Source organism: Elephas maximus, chromosome 5 (genome assembly GCF_024166365.1).
Source record: "Elephas maximus indicus isolate mEleMax1 chromosome 5, mEleMax1 primary haplotype, whole genome shotgun sequence".
Taxonomy (NCBI): domain Eukaryota; kingdom Metazoa; phylum Chordata; class Mammalia; order Proboscidea; family Elephantidae; genus Elephas; species Elephas maximus.
This window is the reverse complement of record NC_064823.1, coordinates 90,055,705-90,072,791: the sequence shown is the minus strand read 5'-3', so window position 1 is coordinate 90,072,791 and position 17,087 is coordinate 90,055,705. Positions and strand designations below refer to the sequence as shown.

The 17,087-nt window shown below is 37.3% G+C and overlaps 1 pseudogene; it reads left to right on the top strand.

Moving 5' to 3' along the window:
• The first annotated feature begins 1,706 nt into the window (after positions 1-1,706).
• LOC126076730 (UDP-glucuronosyltransferase 2B31-like) lies at positions 1,707-12,513 on the top strand (annotated as a pseudogene).
• The last annotated feature ends 4,574 nt before the right edge of the window (positions 12,514-17,087 follow it).

Genomic DNA, 17,087 nt, shown 5'->3' with positions numbered 1-17,087 from the left:
CTCATTAAAAAACCAGACTTAATGGTCTAAGACTAGAAGAATCTTGGCGGTCATAGACCCCAAACCTTCTTTTGGCCCAGGACAGGAACCAGTCCCCAAACCAACTCATCAGACATGGATTGAACTGGACAATGGGTTGGAAAGAGATCCTGATGAGGAGTGAGCTATTTGCATCAGGTGGACACTTGAGACTATGTTGGCATCTCCTGTCTGGAGGGGATATGGGAGGGTAGAGGGGGTTAGAAACTGGCAAAACAGTCACGAAAGGAGAAACTGGAAGGAGGGAGCAGGCTGACTCATTAGGGGGAGAGTAAATGGGAGTATGTAGTAAGGTGTATATAAGTTTATATGTTAGAGACTGACTTGATTTGTAAACTTTCAGTTAAAGCACAATAAAAATTATTAAAAAATGTATATATATATAAGTGAAAAGCACAATGAGATACGACTTCATACTCACTTGGCTGACTATAATCAAGACAAAATAAAAAGTGTTGTCAAGAATGTGGAGTATGTAAGTTGATGGTGGTGAAATGATTTGGGAAGAGACAGTGAAATGATGACACAACGGAAAGAATGACAAGTAGAAATTGTTGAATGGGTGTATATTTTTTTCTGTCTGTATTTTCAGCAAAAATAAATATTATTAAAAAGAATTAGCATTAAAAAAATAATGTGGATAGATTGGAACACTTATACATGCCATTTGGGAAAACAGTCTGGTGTAAGGTTGAACACAGAGTTATCATATTATCAAGGCATTCTACCTCTATGAATGTTTCCAAGAGAAATGAACACATGCCCACACAAACCTTGCAAATGAATGTTCATAAACAGCATTATTCATAAATAGTATAATAGTCAAAAAGTTGAAGCAACCCAAGTGTCTATCAATTGATGAATGGATGAGCAAAAGTGGTATATCCATACAGTGGAATATTATTTAGCAATAGTAATAGATAATGTCCTACATTTAATATAATGTAAATAAGTCTTGAATATTATGCTAAGTGAAAGAAGCTAGTCATAAAAAAAAAAAACACACATACTGTATGATTTCATTTACATGAAGTGTCCTGAATAGGAAAACTATAGATACTAAAAGCTCATTAGCAGTTTTCTAGGACTGGGGTTAGCGGGAGAATGGGAAAACTGAGGGGCGATGGGTAAGGGACACAGAGTATCTTTTTGGAGTGATTAAAATGTTCTAAAATGATCATGGTTGTGGCTGCACAACTCTGTGTGTATACTAACAGTCACTGAATGGTACACTTCAAATTGATAAATTGGTATGTGTTAATAAAGATTTTACCAGACACAAAAAGCTATGAAACATGATATTCATAAGTATACTGACACAAGAATATACTTCGTCTTAAGTTCTTGTATCAAGGAGACTGCAGTCACAAGAGGCTTCACATTTGCCACTGTTCTTAACACTATTCTAAAATCTACTATATAACAAAGGTGACACCCAAATGTTAGGTCATCAGCTCTTAGCTGTGTGATAGCACTTGTGATAAAATGGACTTTAAGTACACTCGTAATAACACAGGGTCATCTATTCTTTGCTTTTTCCACTTGGCATGCTCTGACTATTCACATAATATATTTATTTTGACCTGTAAGAGATTGATTTCTCCTGGGACATATGCATGAGCAATGGCAGAGGGAACAGAAATTGAAAAAGAATTCATTTAAACAGAATGTCTATGAAATGGATTTCAGTTCTGCTAATACAAGTAAGTTGTTACTTTAGCTTGAAACTTGTGGAAGAGTGCTTGTGTGGCCAAGAGAATACAGATATTGGATCAATATAAGAAAATACTGGATGAACTTATTCAGAGGGGCCGTGAGGTAACTGTTCTAACACATTCAGCTTCCATTCTTAGCGTCCCTAACACACAATCTGCTATTAAATTTGAAGTTTATCCTACTTCTCTTATTAAAGTTGATTTTGAATTTCTTTTCATGAAAATGGATCAGGAAATGGACATATAATCTGCCAAAAATACATTTTGAACATATTTTTCAGCAGCACAAGAAATCTCTTGGGAATATTATTTATTCAAAGGCTCTGTAAAGACATAGTTTTCAACAAGAAACTAATGAGGAATTTACAACAATCAAGGTTTGATGTCATTTTTGCAGACGTCATTGGTCCTTGTGGTGAGTTGCTGGCTGAACTACATAAAATACCCTTTTTGTATGGTGTCTTGTTCACATCTGGCTACACATCTGAAAAGTATAGTGGAGGACTTTTAATCCCTGCTTCCTATGTACCTATGGTTATATCAGAACAAAATGATTCAATGACAGTCTTGGAGAGGGTAAAAAATATGATATATGAGCTTTATTCTGACTGTTGGTTCCAGACGTTTAATGAGAAGTGGGATCAGTTTTACAGTAAAGTACTAGGTAAGTCATGTTTTTAGTTGATATAATGAATTCCTAACTTTTCCTGTGTCTTCGAAGGTGAGTTTGTGTAAATAAAAAGAGAGATGAATTTCTTTTTTGTTAGTGAAAGAAGAAATGAAAATATGAAATGACCTGTCAGTCTCACAAATATTATAGAGAGGCCTCTGTTAGAATCAGTTGGAAGAAGCCGGTGGTGCATCAAGACAGACTCCAGAAAGTCAGAAACTCAAAAATTAAGACACTTAGAATTTCTTTAATTACCTATTTTATTGTACTTTTTATTTTTAAAAATGTCATTATAAACCTCAGTGAATGGCTGGATGGTCATAGACATGTAGATTGAAGAGTGGCACACTCCTTCGAGCATAACTGTTTACGTAACCAAAACAAGTTGCCATCCAGTCGATTCCAATTCATAGGACAGAGTAGAACCACCCCATAGGATTTCCAAAGAGCAGCTGCTGGATTTCTAGCTGACCTTTTGGTTAGCAGTGGCTCTCACAAGCACTGCGCCACCTGGGCACAAACTATGTATGTAGCATTGAAAAAACCACTTCTCCTTAGCTCAATATTCTTATTTATTAGTTAAATATGTTTCCATATTAACTTCTGACGATTCCTTCTCAGTTGAGGGATATACTGGCTCTATCCCAGATGCAAAAACTTATAGTTTGTGTCTACAATAACTTATTAATCTGCTAACCAAATAGTCATAATCAAAATCATGAAATCCTGCCTAACTTTTGTGTAGTGAAGCTTGAGGTTTCTAATACACATTTCTTCACTAAGCGCTTACAAATCATCCGTCTTACAGGCTTATCATGTTGTTGGGGGTTGGCATGCGAGGTGTTAGTCTGTATTAAATTCAGCATGAGTGCATCTCTCTATTACCATACTTTATGAAATTTTTTTCAGTCATCAATTGCAAATAGTTTTGTTTAATAATAACATATTATTCAGCTCTTAACTTGAACCAAATGTAGTAGTTGGTATAAGAAATTGAGCCATACTCACAAAAACCTCAAAGTTTAGTTGGAAAACCGAGTGTTAAGGGACTAGACTGAGTACTTCTGGGGACTGTTTCCATGTCTATGGTAGGATTAATTGACTGGGGAGTTCAAATTCCAGTTATCTGCATTTCTGCAGCTGCTACCTTTACAACTTTATTGTTGTTATTAGGTGCCATCCAGGTGGTTCCAACTCATAATGATCTTATGGACAACAGAAGAAAACACTGTCCAGTCCTGCGCCATGTTCACAATCGTTGTTATGCTTGAGACCTTTGTTGTAGCCACTGTGTCAATCCATCTTGTTGAGGGTCTTCCTCCTTTCAGCTGACTGTATGCTTTATCAGGCATGATGTCCTTCTCCAAGGACTCATCCCTCCTGACAACATGTCCAAAGTATGTAAGATGTGGTCTCTTCATCTTTGATTTTAGTGAACATTCTGGTTGTACCTCCCCCAAGACAGACTTGTTCATTCTTTTGACAGTCCATGATATATTTAATATTCTTCGCCAACATCACAATTCAAAGGTGTCAATTCTTCTTCGTTCTTCCTTATTCATTGTCAAGCTTTCACATGATACCCCTGAAAATACCATGATTTGGATCAGGCACACTTTAGTCTTCAAGGTGATGTTTTTGCTTTCAAAACTTTAAAGAGGCGCTTTGCAGCACATTTGCCCAATGCAATCAAAGTGTCTTTTGATTTCTTGACTGCTGGTTCCATGGGTGTTGACTGTGATTCCAAGTAAAATGAAATCCTTGATAAATTCAATCTTTTCTCCATTTATCATGATGTTGCTCATTGGTCCAGTTGTGACGATTTTTGTTTTCTTTATGTTGAGGTGTAATCCTTACTGTAGGCTGTGGTCTTTGATCTTCCTCAGTAGGTGTCTCAAGTCCTCTTCACTTTCAGCAAGCAAGGTTGTGTTATCTGCATAACACAGGTTGTTAATGAGTTTTCCTCCAATCCTGATGCCCAGTTCTTCTTCATATAGTCCAGCTTCTCGGATTATTTGCTCAGTATACAGATTGAATAGGTAGAATGAAAGGATACAATCCTGATGCACACCTTTCCTGACTGAAACCATGCAGTAGCCCTTTGTTCTGTCCAAACAACTGCCTCTTCATCTGTGTACAATTCCTCAGGAACACAATTGTGAGTCCTGGGATTCCACGTAACAAGGGCAATAAATTCTGCATACATAGTAAAGATCAAATAATTTCTATCAATTGTATCCGAAATTTCCCTTAATTTGAAATTACAAAAAAATTCTGTCAGAATACAGTAAATATTCCTTATGAAGGAAAGCAAGAATCTATTTTAAGTTAGTAATACACCTTTAAGAGATAAAGAAAAAGCAAGCATTCTTTACTGGGCTAGTTTATAGTCTATTGAGATCCATTTTGTCTACTATCTTATTGGCAACCACATAAAACTGAGATTCGATTCAAGGATTAAAACTTAATATTCATTCTGAGTGCAAAGTATTTAAGCTATATATAATATCTTTGTAGGATCCAAAGCCTTCAGTAAGATTAATAAATATTTTATGCAATTTAACTGTATTTTGTAAAAAAATTTCCCATTCATATTAAAGGAAAATGACAGCCTTAGGAAGGTGAGGAAAGGAAGAATGAATTGTAGCATAATAGTTAAAATAATGTATTTATACTAATTGTTATTTAAATTACAGAAACAATACGGGCATTTCAATAGGTAACTACAAACGTATATTCATTGATTTTAAGTGAACATGGCTATTTCACAGACATTTCAAACTCAAAAATAGTTTGAATGTTAGCGATTCTTAACTTCTGCACATTAGGAAGCATATTAGGGGGATATTTGGGAAACTATGAGAAAGTTTAAAGTGAGACATAAAGATGATATAAAATGATCCCCAACAGAACTAAGTTTTTCTTAGTGTTCATTGTCGGGAAGTAAAATTCCAATAACTCCCAACTGAAAGAGCTCTCCAGAAAACCTGCTGGAATGAACACATGTGATTTAGTAGAACTATAACCAAACATGTGCTGTTGTATCGATTCCAACTCTGAATGACCCCGTGTGATAAGAATAGAGCTGTGCTCTGTTGAGTTTTCATTGACTGATCCTTCAGAAATAGACCTCTGTGCCTTTCTTTTCTTGCATCTCTAGGTGGACTTCAACTTTCAATCTTTTGGTTAGCACCTGAGCACTGTACTCATTTGACTATAGGGATGTTATGAGTCAGAATTGACTCGACAGCAACATGTTTTTCTGGAACTCCAGGAGAAATACAACTATACAGAATTAAGCTGAGTTGAGATCTTGCTGTGGTACTTCCTTCCAAGGATTTATATTAGTAGTTAATAACTGTAAACGAAGAATGAGTGTCCCTCTCACTACTGTGTGATAGCCTAATTTCATTTCTTGCTTCCAGCACACATACAATTATACACATTTATACAAATATACATAATAGAGGTCACAGATCTCCTAACACTCATCTCCTTCCAAAGGAACTGACTGATTATTTTGGTTAAAAAGCAGCCACTCTTCTAATAATTTCTATCAATACTTGAAGATCCCTGTGTGGCGCAAACCTACAAAACAAAATATTGACAGATCCGGCCTACCAATGGAACTCAGAAGAAAGGTTAATGGATGCTTCCATAAAGATTACAGCTAAAAAATCATATGGTAATCAGTTCTACCCTGTAACACATAGGATTGTCATGAGTCAGAATCAACGCTATGGCAACAGGTTTTGTTTTGGTTGTCACTGCTTGATTTTTTCTCTTTTTTGTCACCAAATCAATAAATACTGTTCAATATTTTGTTGCTGTTTCGTGATGAAGCAACTTCTTTCTTTGCAGGAAATAAGAGTTTGTCCAGAGCTCTAGAAAATGTGGTATTTGGTGTTTTCTCTTGGGTCAATGATCAGTAACATCACAGAAGAAAGGGTCCATATGTTTGCATCCGACTTTGCCCAGATTCCACAAAATGTAGATAAAGTATCTTCATGGTGAGCAACTACTTCACTAGTCTGTTCAACTGTGTAAAGGGACTGATTATGGAAATTCTCTGCAGGAAGGTAAACTATTATGGTAGCTCCAATTGATCAGAAATTTAAGTTTGACAACAAAAATTCTGGTGTTAGATGTGAAAATAATACAAGGCCTTTTTAACTGATAACTATGTTAGCAGTAACATTGTGATGAGAAATACACATATATAATAGTTGCAGTGTGAAGTTTTGGTATTATAATGACCTTGTAGCCAGGTATACAGGAATCATTGGATCCTGTCCTGTCATTTGCTCCCCTTACTTGCAGGATTCCTGAAGGCACTATATTGACTGCAGGCATCATCAGAAAATAGTAGAATTTTAATTTGGTGATTAAAACACTAGGTCAGGTAGGAAAGTAAAAAAAAAAAAAAAAAAAAATTCACAAAAGAACAAAGTCTCAGGAACATGGCACTCTAAATGGAAGCACCATGCCACCCCTTTGAAGCAAAAACCTTAAAAAAAAGGAAAACAGATACAAACTTCATTCCTGGAGCCCTAAACATCAAAGACAGGATAAAGAACTTGACCAAGCACCAAATGGAATAAGAAACTAACAGAGAATGCAAAATGAGGAGAACTATGGAGAGGAGGTCCCCTACCAACTAACTTGGTACTTATTTCCCATCTTGGACTACGGCCAATAAGGAACACAGGGAAGGCAAATTCACTAAGTTCCCGCCCAGAGACAGAGCACCTGGTAACCACAGATATGAACTTCCATCTCCACACTTCTTCCCTCTACTTGGCCTCCACTGCTTTCCTATGGGCAACCATCACTCAGCCAGAGAAACAGCAGTGCACTGCCACCTAGGTCCACCCCACACTCACAGGCAAGTAAATTCAGCACCATTTTTTTTTTTTTTTGGTTTTTGTTTTTGTTTGGACATTTTTTGTTTGTTTTCTCACTCTCCATTCCTTCCTTCCCTTTCTCCTGGCCAGCTAGCCCTGTGTCTAGTCCTTGCTCCTTCTTGAAGGGCTGTACCACACTATTCAGCTAAAGAGCCACCAATCCAGCCTCTCTGGTTCTGTGCAAACCCCACCACCTGGCTCTCACAGCGCCATTTTTTTTTTTTTTTTTTGCTGTTTCTTCTCTCTCTCACTTCCTTCCTTTCCTTTCTCCTTCCCACCTAGCCCTGTGCACTGCCCCCATCCTTCCTTAACAGGAGTGTTACACTGCTTGGCTAGACAGCCACTGTCACACAAACTCCCCGGGTCCATGCTGCACTCATCAGCCAGCTACTTCAGTGTCATACAGTCTAATTAAACACAAAATCTACAAATACCAAAGAAATAAATGAGAAATCCAGAAACAAAAGGAATTCAACTGAAGATAGTAAGGGGAACAAAGAAAACATCAGCACCACAAAAGAAGCACTACAAAATGATAGTGATAAACTCACACCTATCAATAATCACACTGAATATATACAGGTTATATATGCCTATAAAGAGACGGAGAATGAAAGAATGTCTAAAAAACAACATGACCCAGGAACATGACATCTACAAGAGACATGCCTTAGAAAAACAGACATAAACTTATTAAAAATCAAAAGATTAAAAAAATACATAAGTACATCCCTAAAAACCAAACCTAGTGCCATCTAGTCGATTCCAACTCATACAGACCCCATAGGACAGACTGGAACTGCCCCATAGAGTTTCCAAGCAGCACCTGGCAGATTCGAAGTGCCGAGTCTTTGGTTAGCAGCCGTAGCACTTAACCACTACACCACCAGGGTTTCCTCATACGTGTATATATATATATATTATATATGTTATATATGTGTGTATATATATATAAAGCAGACAGCAACCAAAATAGAGCAGGACTGGCAACTTTAATCTCAGGTAGAAACAGACTTTAAAAGAAAAGCCACCATAAAAGACAAGAAAGGACTTTATATAATGATGAAAGAGACAATCCACCATTAGGATATAACAAAAATAAATATCTACACACCCAACGACAGGGCTCCAAACTACATAAAACAAACTCTAACACAGTAAAAAGAGAAACTGACAGTTCCACAATAATAGTAGGAATCTTCAACACGCCACTCTCGGTAAAAGACAGAACATCTAGAAAGAAACTCAACAAAGGCACAGAAGATCTAAAGGCCATAATCAATCAACTTGACCTTCTAGACACATATAGAACACTCCACCCAACCTCAGCAAATTACACATTCTTTGCCAATGCACATGGAATGTTCTCCAGAATTGACCATAACTTAGGCCACAAAGCAACCCTGGACAAATCCAAAACATTGGATAATGCAAATCATCTTCTTATATCACAACACTGTAAAAGTAGAAATAAATAACAGGGAAAGCCAGGAAAAAACAATCACGCACAAGGAAACTGAATCAAATCTTGCTGAAAAACCACTGTGTAATAGAAGAAATCAAAGTTAGAGTCAGAAATTCCAAGACCTAAATGAGAATGAAAATAGATCATAGCAAAACCTAAGGAACATAGCAAAGGCAGGGCTCAGAGGTCACTTTTAGGAGTAGATGCACACATGAAAAAAGAAGAAGGGGAAAAATAGAAACATTAGCTATAGAACTCGAATAGAAAGAAAACAGCAGAAGAAGCCCACAGCCACCAGAAGAAAGGAAATAATAAAGATCACAGCAGAGATAATTGATCTAGAGAACTGAAAAATAATACAAAGAACCAACAAAACCAAAAACTGATTCATTGAAAGGATCAACAAAATCAACAAACCATTGGCCAAACTGACAAAAGAAAAGCAAGAGAGAAGGAAAAAGCCCAAATAAGAAATGAAATGGGAGATATTACAACAGACCCAACTGAAATAAAAGGGATCATAAAGAGAACTATGAAAAACTATAATCCAACAAATTTGAACACTTATGCACTGCTGGTGGGAATGGAAAATGGTAAAACCATTTTGGCAAATGACATGCTGCTTCCTTAAAAAGCTGGAAATACAAATACCATACCACCCAACAGCCCTCCTACTAAGAACATATCCTACAGAAATAAGAGCGGACACATGAACAGACATATGCACTCCCATGTTCCTTACAGCATTACGACATATGTGCCCATCAACAAATGAATGGATAAACAAACTATGATACATACACAAAATGAAATGCTATGCAACAATAAAGAACAATGATAAATCTGCCAAAAGTCTCAAAACATTTATGAAATTTGAGAACATTATGCTTAGTGAAATAAGCCTATCACAAGAGGATAAATACTATTTCAGACCACTATTATAAAAATTCATGGATAGGTTTACAAACAAAAAGAATCAATCTTTGATGGGTAAGAGGGAGGGAAGGAATGGGGAGGGAAAAACACTAACTAGACAATAGATGAGTGGTAACTTTGTTGAAGGGTAAGACAGTACACAATACCAGGGAAGTCAGCACAACTTGACCAAGTCAAGGTCATAGAAGCTTCATGGACACATACAAACTCCCTGGAGGACAGAATTACTGGGCTGAAGGCTGGGGACTATCGTCTCAGGGGACATCTAGCTCAACTGGCTTGAGATAGTTCATAAAGAAAATGTCCTACATCCTACTTTGGTGAGGGGCCCCTGGGGTCTTCGAATCAATTGTGCAGCCATCTAAGATGCATCAATTGCTTCCAACCCACCTGGAGCAAAAGAGAATGAAGAACACCATAGACACAAGGAAAATATTAGCCCAGCAGACAAAAGGGCCACATAAAACAGAGGCTTCAACAGCCAGAGACCAGAAGAACTAGACGGTGCTCACCACCAAGGACAGCCCTGACAGGGAACACAACAGAGGGTCCCTGAAGGAGCAGGAAAAACGTGTGGAGCAGAACACGAATTCATGTAAACAGATGACTTAATGGTCTGACTAAGACTGGAGGAACTTTCAAAGCCGTGGTCCCAAGACACTGTTAACCCAGAACTAAAACGATTCCCAAAGTCCACTCTTCAGACAAAGATTAGACTGGACTATAAAACACAAAATGATATTGGCGAGCAGTGTACTTCTTAGTTCAAGCAGATACATGAGACCAAATGGATGGCTCCTGTCTGGAGGCAGGATGAGAAGGCAGGAAGGGACAAGAGCTGGTTGGATGGACACCAGGAATCCAGTGTGGAAAGGGGGATTGTGCACTCACATTACAGGGATTGCAACTGGTGTTACATAACAACATGTGTATACATTTTTGTACGAGAAATTAACTTGAGCTGTAAACTTTCACCTAAAGCACAATAAAAAAAAAAAAAAAAAGGAAAAAAAATCAAGAGGATTGCATCGGGCAAATCTGCTGCAAAAGATCTTTTTAAAGTGTTGAAAATCAAAGTTGTCATCTCGAAGACTAAGGTGCACCTGACCAAAGGCATGGTGTTTTCAGTCGCTTCATATGCATGTGAAAGCTGGACAATGAATAAAGAAGAGGGAAGAAGAATTGATGTCTTTGAATTGCAGTGTTGGCAAAGAATATTGAATATATCATAATCTGCCAAAAGAACAACCAACAAATCTGCTTGGAAGGAGTAAAACCAGGATGCTCCTTTGAAGCAAGGATGACGAGACTATGTCTCACATATTTTGGACAGGTTATCAGTAGCGGTCAATCCCTGGAAAAGGACATGCTTGGTAAAGTAGAGAATGAGTGAAAAAGAGAAAGACCCTCAATGAGGTGGACTGACACAGTGGCTACAATAATGCGCTCGAGCATAACAAAATTTGTGAGGATGGCTCAGGACTAGGCAGTGTTTTGTCTGTTGTGGATAGGTTCGCTACTAGTTGGAACTGACTGGACGACATCTAACAATAGCAACAACATAATTTTGCAGTTCTATTCATGGAATAAAGGATTTTCTTCATCTTAATTGGTGTTGTGGTGATTTGATAGCAAGAAATCACATCCTAGGACCCAATACTCGACTCTATATGTGGATCCCCCAGAATGACCTCCTTGGTAAGATTAGAGAACAATTACTGAAAATATGAGTAACAGCCAATCAGAGGGATAATAGTTTAATAGAAAATCAATTTTTCAGCATTTATTATTGAAAAACTCATATATGAAGCATAATTTCTAGTGAAAAAAACAGATGAAATATAATAACTGGCATTTTATTATACACAATCATAATCCTTAAAGCCAGAAGCAAGATGTCTGTTATTTCGGAGGTAATCACCTCTTTTTTGGAATTTTATAATAGCCTCCTTGAGCATTGCTTTTTTCCCTAGTACTCCCACCTCATACCTATCCTTTCCACTGCTTCAGAGATAGTTCAAATGCAGACGAACAATAACAGCCAATCCCTTAGAGCCAGTGACTCTCCATTTTCTATAGGAAAATATCCTAAATCTTTATCGTGAACTAATGAAATGTTTCATGATAAAGGATCACCTTCCCTTCTTCTGAGTCTAGCAGAACCATCATCACACTTCTTCCTGCTTTGCACACCCTACATATCAGACTCAATCTTTTTCTCACAGTTGCTCTAAGAATATGCTCTGATGTGTCCCCCTTCTTTTGCTCATGTTTTTACTTTTATCCAGAATATTCTCCTTCAATTCCTCCACCTGGCAATCTTCTATTCATTTTTCAAGTCTCCATGCACAGCATTTCTCCCATGAAGCCCTCAATCAGTACTCCAGTACACCTATTTGCTTCCTGCTCAGAAATCTAAAAACAATTTAAATATAGTTGTATGGGCAAGATACTCTGTTTCTTAGAATCACTGTCTCATTGAGTTCCTTATATTTCCCATTTCTCATTTTATTCCTAAGAATTATAATGAACAGTTTTGCCAAATTTCTCACATTCCTAGGTCATCCAAAGACCAAAGCTTTTATAACTCATGGTGCGATCAATGGCATCCATTAGGCTATCTACAGTGGGATCCCTATGGTGGGCATTCCCTTGTTTGCCCATCATCCTGACAACATTGTTCACGTGAAGGCCAAGGGGGCAGCAGTGAGTCTGGACATGGGCACAATGACAAGTACAGATTTGCCCAAAGCTTCGAAGACTGTCATCTATCACCCATCATGAGTGCTTATAATAAGTTTTGTTTGTTTTTGAGGGTTTGTTTTTTTTTTGTAATTTTTATTGTGCTTTAAGTGGGTTTGCAAATCAAGTCAGTCTGTCATACAAAAATTTATATACACCTTGACATATACTCCTAGTTGCTCTCCCCGTAACGAGACAGCACACTCCTTTTCTCCACCTTGTATTTCTGTGCCCATTCAGCCAGTTCCTGTCCCCCTCTGCCTTCTCATTCCCCACTCCAGACAGGAGCTGCCACATAGTCTCATGAGTCTACTTGATCCAAGAAGTTCACTTCTCACCAGTATCATTTTCTATCCAATGCTCCGGTACGATCCCTGTCTGAATAGTTGGCTTTTGGAATGGTTCATGTCTTGGGCTAACAGAAGAACTGGGGACCATGACCTCTGAGGTCCTTCTAGTCTCAGTCAGACATGAAGTCTGGTCTTTTTTAGGAGAATTTGGGGTCTGCATCCCACTGCTCTCCTGCTCCCTCAGGGATTCTCTGTTGTCTTCCCTGTCATAGCAGTCATAGGCTATAACTGGGCACCATCTTGTTCTTCTGGTCTCAGGCTGATACAGTCTCTGACTTATGTGGCCAATTCTGTCCTTTGGAATCATAATAACTTGTGTCTTTGGTGTTCTTCATTCTCCTTTGCTCCATGTGGGTTGAGACCAACTGATACATCTTAAATGGCTGCTTGCTAGCTTTTAAGACCCTAGCCGCCACTCTCCAAAGTGGGATGAAGAAAGTTTTCTTAAGAGATTTTATTTTGCAAATTGACCTAGATGTCCCCTGACACCATGGTCCCCAAACCCCTGCCCCTGCTACGCTGGCTTTCCAATCATTCGGTTTATTCAGGAAACTTCTTTGCTTTCGGTTTAGTCCAGTTGTGCTGACCTGTCCTGTATTGTGTGTTGTCTTTTCCTATACATAACATAGTTCTTGTCTACTATCTAATTAGTGAATACTCCTCTTCCTCCCTCCCCACTCTAGTAACCATCAAAGAATATTTTCTTCTGTTTCAAACATTTTTCAATAATTGACTAATTTCACTCAGCATAATGCCTTCCAGATTCCTCCATGTTATGAAATGTTTCACAGATTCATTGCTGTTCTTTATTGATGCGTAGTATTCCATCGTGTGAACATACCTTAACTTATTTATCCATTCACCCATTGATGGGCATCTTGGTGACTTTCATCTTTTTGTTAGTGTAAACAGTGCTGCAATGAACATGGGTGTGCATATATCTGTTCATGAAAATGCTCTTATTTCTCTAAGATATATTCCAAGGAGTGGGATTGCTGGTTCCTATGGCAGTCCTATTTCTATGCACCTAATAGATTTCCGAAGTGGTTGTACCATTTGACATTCCCACCAGCAGTGTATAAGTGTTCCAGTCTCTCCACAACCTCTCCAACATTTATTATTTTGTGTTTTTTTTTTTTTTGGATTAATGCCGGCCTTGTTGGAGTGAAATGGAATCTCATTGTAGTTTTGACTTGCATTTCTCTAATGGGTAATAATCGTGAGCATTTCTTCATGCATTTGTTAGCTACCTGAATGTCATCTGTAGTGAAGCGCCTGTTCATATCCTTTGCCCATTTTTTAATTGGGTTATTTGTCTTTTGTTGTTGAGTTTTTGAAGTACCATTTAGAATTTAGAGCTCAATCGCTGATTGGAAAAGTCATAGCTAAAAACTTTTTCCCACTCTGTAGGTAATCTTTTTACTCTCTTGATGAAGTCTTTGGATAAGCATATGTGTTTGATGTTTTTTTTTTTTTATTTAGATGCTCCTGGTTATTTAGTTTCTTTTCTGGTATTTGTGCATTGTTAGTAATGGTTTGTATAATGTTTATGCCACGTATCAGGGCTCCTAGCATCATCCCTATTTTTTTCTTCCATGATCTTTATAGTTTTAGATTTTATAATTAGGCCTTTGATCCTTTTTGAGTTAGTTTCTGTGCATAGTGTGAGGTATGGGTCTTGTTTCATTTTTTTACAGATAGATATCTAGTTATGCCAACAACATTTGTTAAAAGACTGTCTTTTCCCCATTTAACAGACTTTGGGCCTTTGTCAAATATCAGCTGCTCATAGGTGGATGGATTTATGTCTGAATTCTCAATTTTGTTCCATTGGTCTATGTATTTGTTGTTGTACCAATACCAAGCTGTTTTGACTACTGTGGCAGTATAACAGGTTCTAAAATCAGGTATTGTGAGGCCACCCACTTTGTTCTTCTTTTTCAATAATGCTTTACTTATCTGGGGCCACTTTCCCTTCCACATGAAGTTTATAATTTCTTTTTCTATCTCATTAAAAAAAGTCTTTGGAATTTGAATTGGAATTGCACTGTATCTATAGACCACTTTTGACAGAATAGGCATTTTTACAATATTGTCTTCCTATCCATGAGCAAGGTATGTTTTTCCACTTATGTAAGTCTAATTTGGTTTCTTATAATAGTGTCTTGTATCTTTCTTTGTGTAGGTCTTTTACATCTCTGGTAAGATTTATTCCTATGTATTTTATCTTCTTGGGGGCTACTGTAAATAGTATTGATTTGGTGATTTCCTCTTCGATGTTCTTTTTGTTGATGTAGAGGAAACGAACTGATTTTTGTATGTTTATCTTGTATCCTGATACTCTGCTGAACTCTTCTATTAGTTTCAGAAGTTTTCTTGAGGATCCCTTAGGATTTTCTGTGTATAAGATCACGTCATCTGCAAATAGAGATAATTTTACTTCTTCCTTGCCAATCTGAATGTCCTTTATTTCTTTATGTATACTAATTCCTCTGGCTAGGACCTCCAGCACAATGTTGAATAAGAGCAGTGATAAAGGGCATCTGGTTCCCAATCTAAAGGGGAATTCTTTCAGGCTCTCTCCATTTAGGATGATGTTGGCTATTGGCTTTGTAGAAATGCCCTTTATTATGATGAGGAATTTTCCTTCTATCCCTATTTTGCTGAGAGTTTTTATCATGAATGGATGTTGAACTTAGTCAAATGCCTTTTCTGCATCAATTGATAAAATCATGTGATTCTTGTATTTTTTTTTTAATTCATATGATGGATTGCATTAATTGTTTTTCTAATATCGAACCATCCCTGCAACCTGGTATGAGTCCCACTTGTTCGTGGTGAATTATTTTTTTTGATATGTTGTTGAATTCTATTGGCTAGAATTTTGTTGAGGATTTTTGCATCTAAATTCATGAGGATTATAGGACTGTGATTGTCTTTTTTTGTGGTGTCTCTACCTGGTTTTGATATCAGGGATATGCTGGCTCCATAGAATGAGTCTGGGAGTATTCCTTCCTTTTCTGTGCTCTGAAATACCTTTAGTAGTAGTGGTGTTAACTCTTCTCTGAAAGTATGTACAACTCTGCAGTGAAGCCCTCTGGGCCAGGCCTTTTTGTTGTTGTTGTTGGGAGTATTTCAATTTCTTTTTCAATCTCTTCTTTTGCCACGGGTTGATTTAGTTGTTCTATTTCTGATTGTGTTAGTTTAGGTAGGTAGTGTTTTTCTAGGGAATCATCCATTTTTTCTAGGTTTTCAAATTTCTTAGAGTACAATTTTTCTTAGTAATCTGATATGATTTTTTTAAATTTCAGTTGGGTCTGTTGTAATATTGCCCATCTTATTTCTTATTTGGGTTTTTGCTTCCTCTCCTGTTTTTCTTTTGTCAGTTTTATCAATTTTCTTGACTTTTTCAAAGGACCAGCTTTTGGCTTTGTTAATTCTTTCAATTGTTTTTCTGTTTTCTATTTCATTTAGTTTAGCTCTAATTTTTATTATTTGTTTTTTTCTGGTGCCTGTGGGTTTCTTTTATTGCGCTCTTTCTATTTGTTCAAGTTGTAGGGATAATTCTTTGATTTTGGCCCTTTCTTCTCTTTGGATGTGTGCATTTATTGACATAAATTGACCTCTGAGCACTGTTTTTGCTATGTCCCAAAGATTCTTGTAGGCAGTATTTTCATTCTCATTGGATTCTCTGAATTTCTTTATTGCATCTTTAATGTCTTCTCTAATCCAGTCTTTTTTGAGCAGGGTATTGTTCAGTTTCCAAGTGTTTGATTTCTTTTCCCTGCTTTTCCCGTTATTCATTTCCACTTTTATGGCCTTATGGTCAGAGAAGATGCTTTGTAATATTTCAATGTTTTGGATTCTGCTAAGGCTTTCTTTATGACCTAATATGTGGTCTATTCTAGAGAATGTTCCGTGTGTACTAGAAAAGAAAATATACTTGGCTGCTGTTGGTTGGAGTGTTCTGTATATGTCTATGAGGTCAAGTTGGTTCACCGTGGCGTTTAGATCTTCCGTATCTTTATTGAGCTTCTTTCTGGATGTCCTGTCCTTCACTGAAAGTGGTGTGTTGAAGTCTCCTACTGTTACTGTTGAGGCGTCTGTCTCACCTTTCAATGTTTATAGCTTGTTTTATGTATCTTGCAGCCCTGTGATTGGGTGAGAAATATTTAATATGGTTATATCTTCTTGGTATATTGTCCCTTTAATCGTTATATAGTGTCCTTCCTTATCCTTTTTGATGGTTTTAACTTTAAAGTCTAT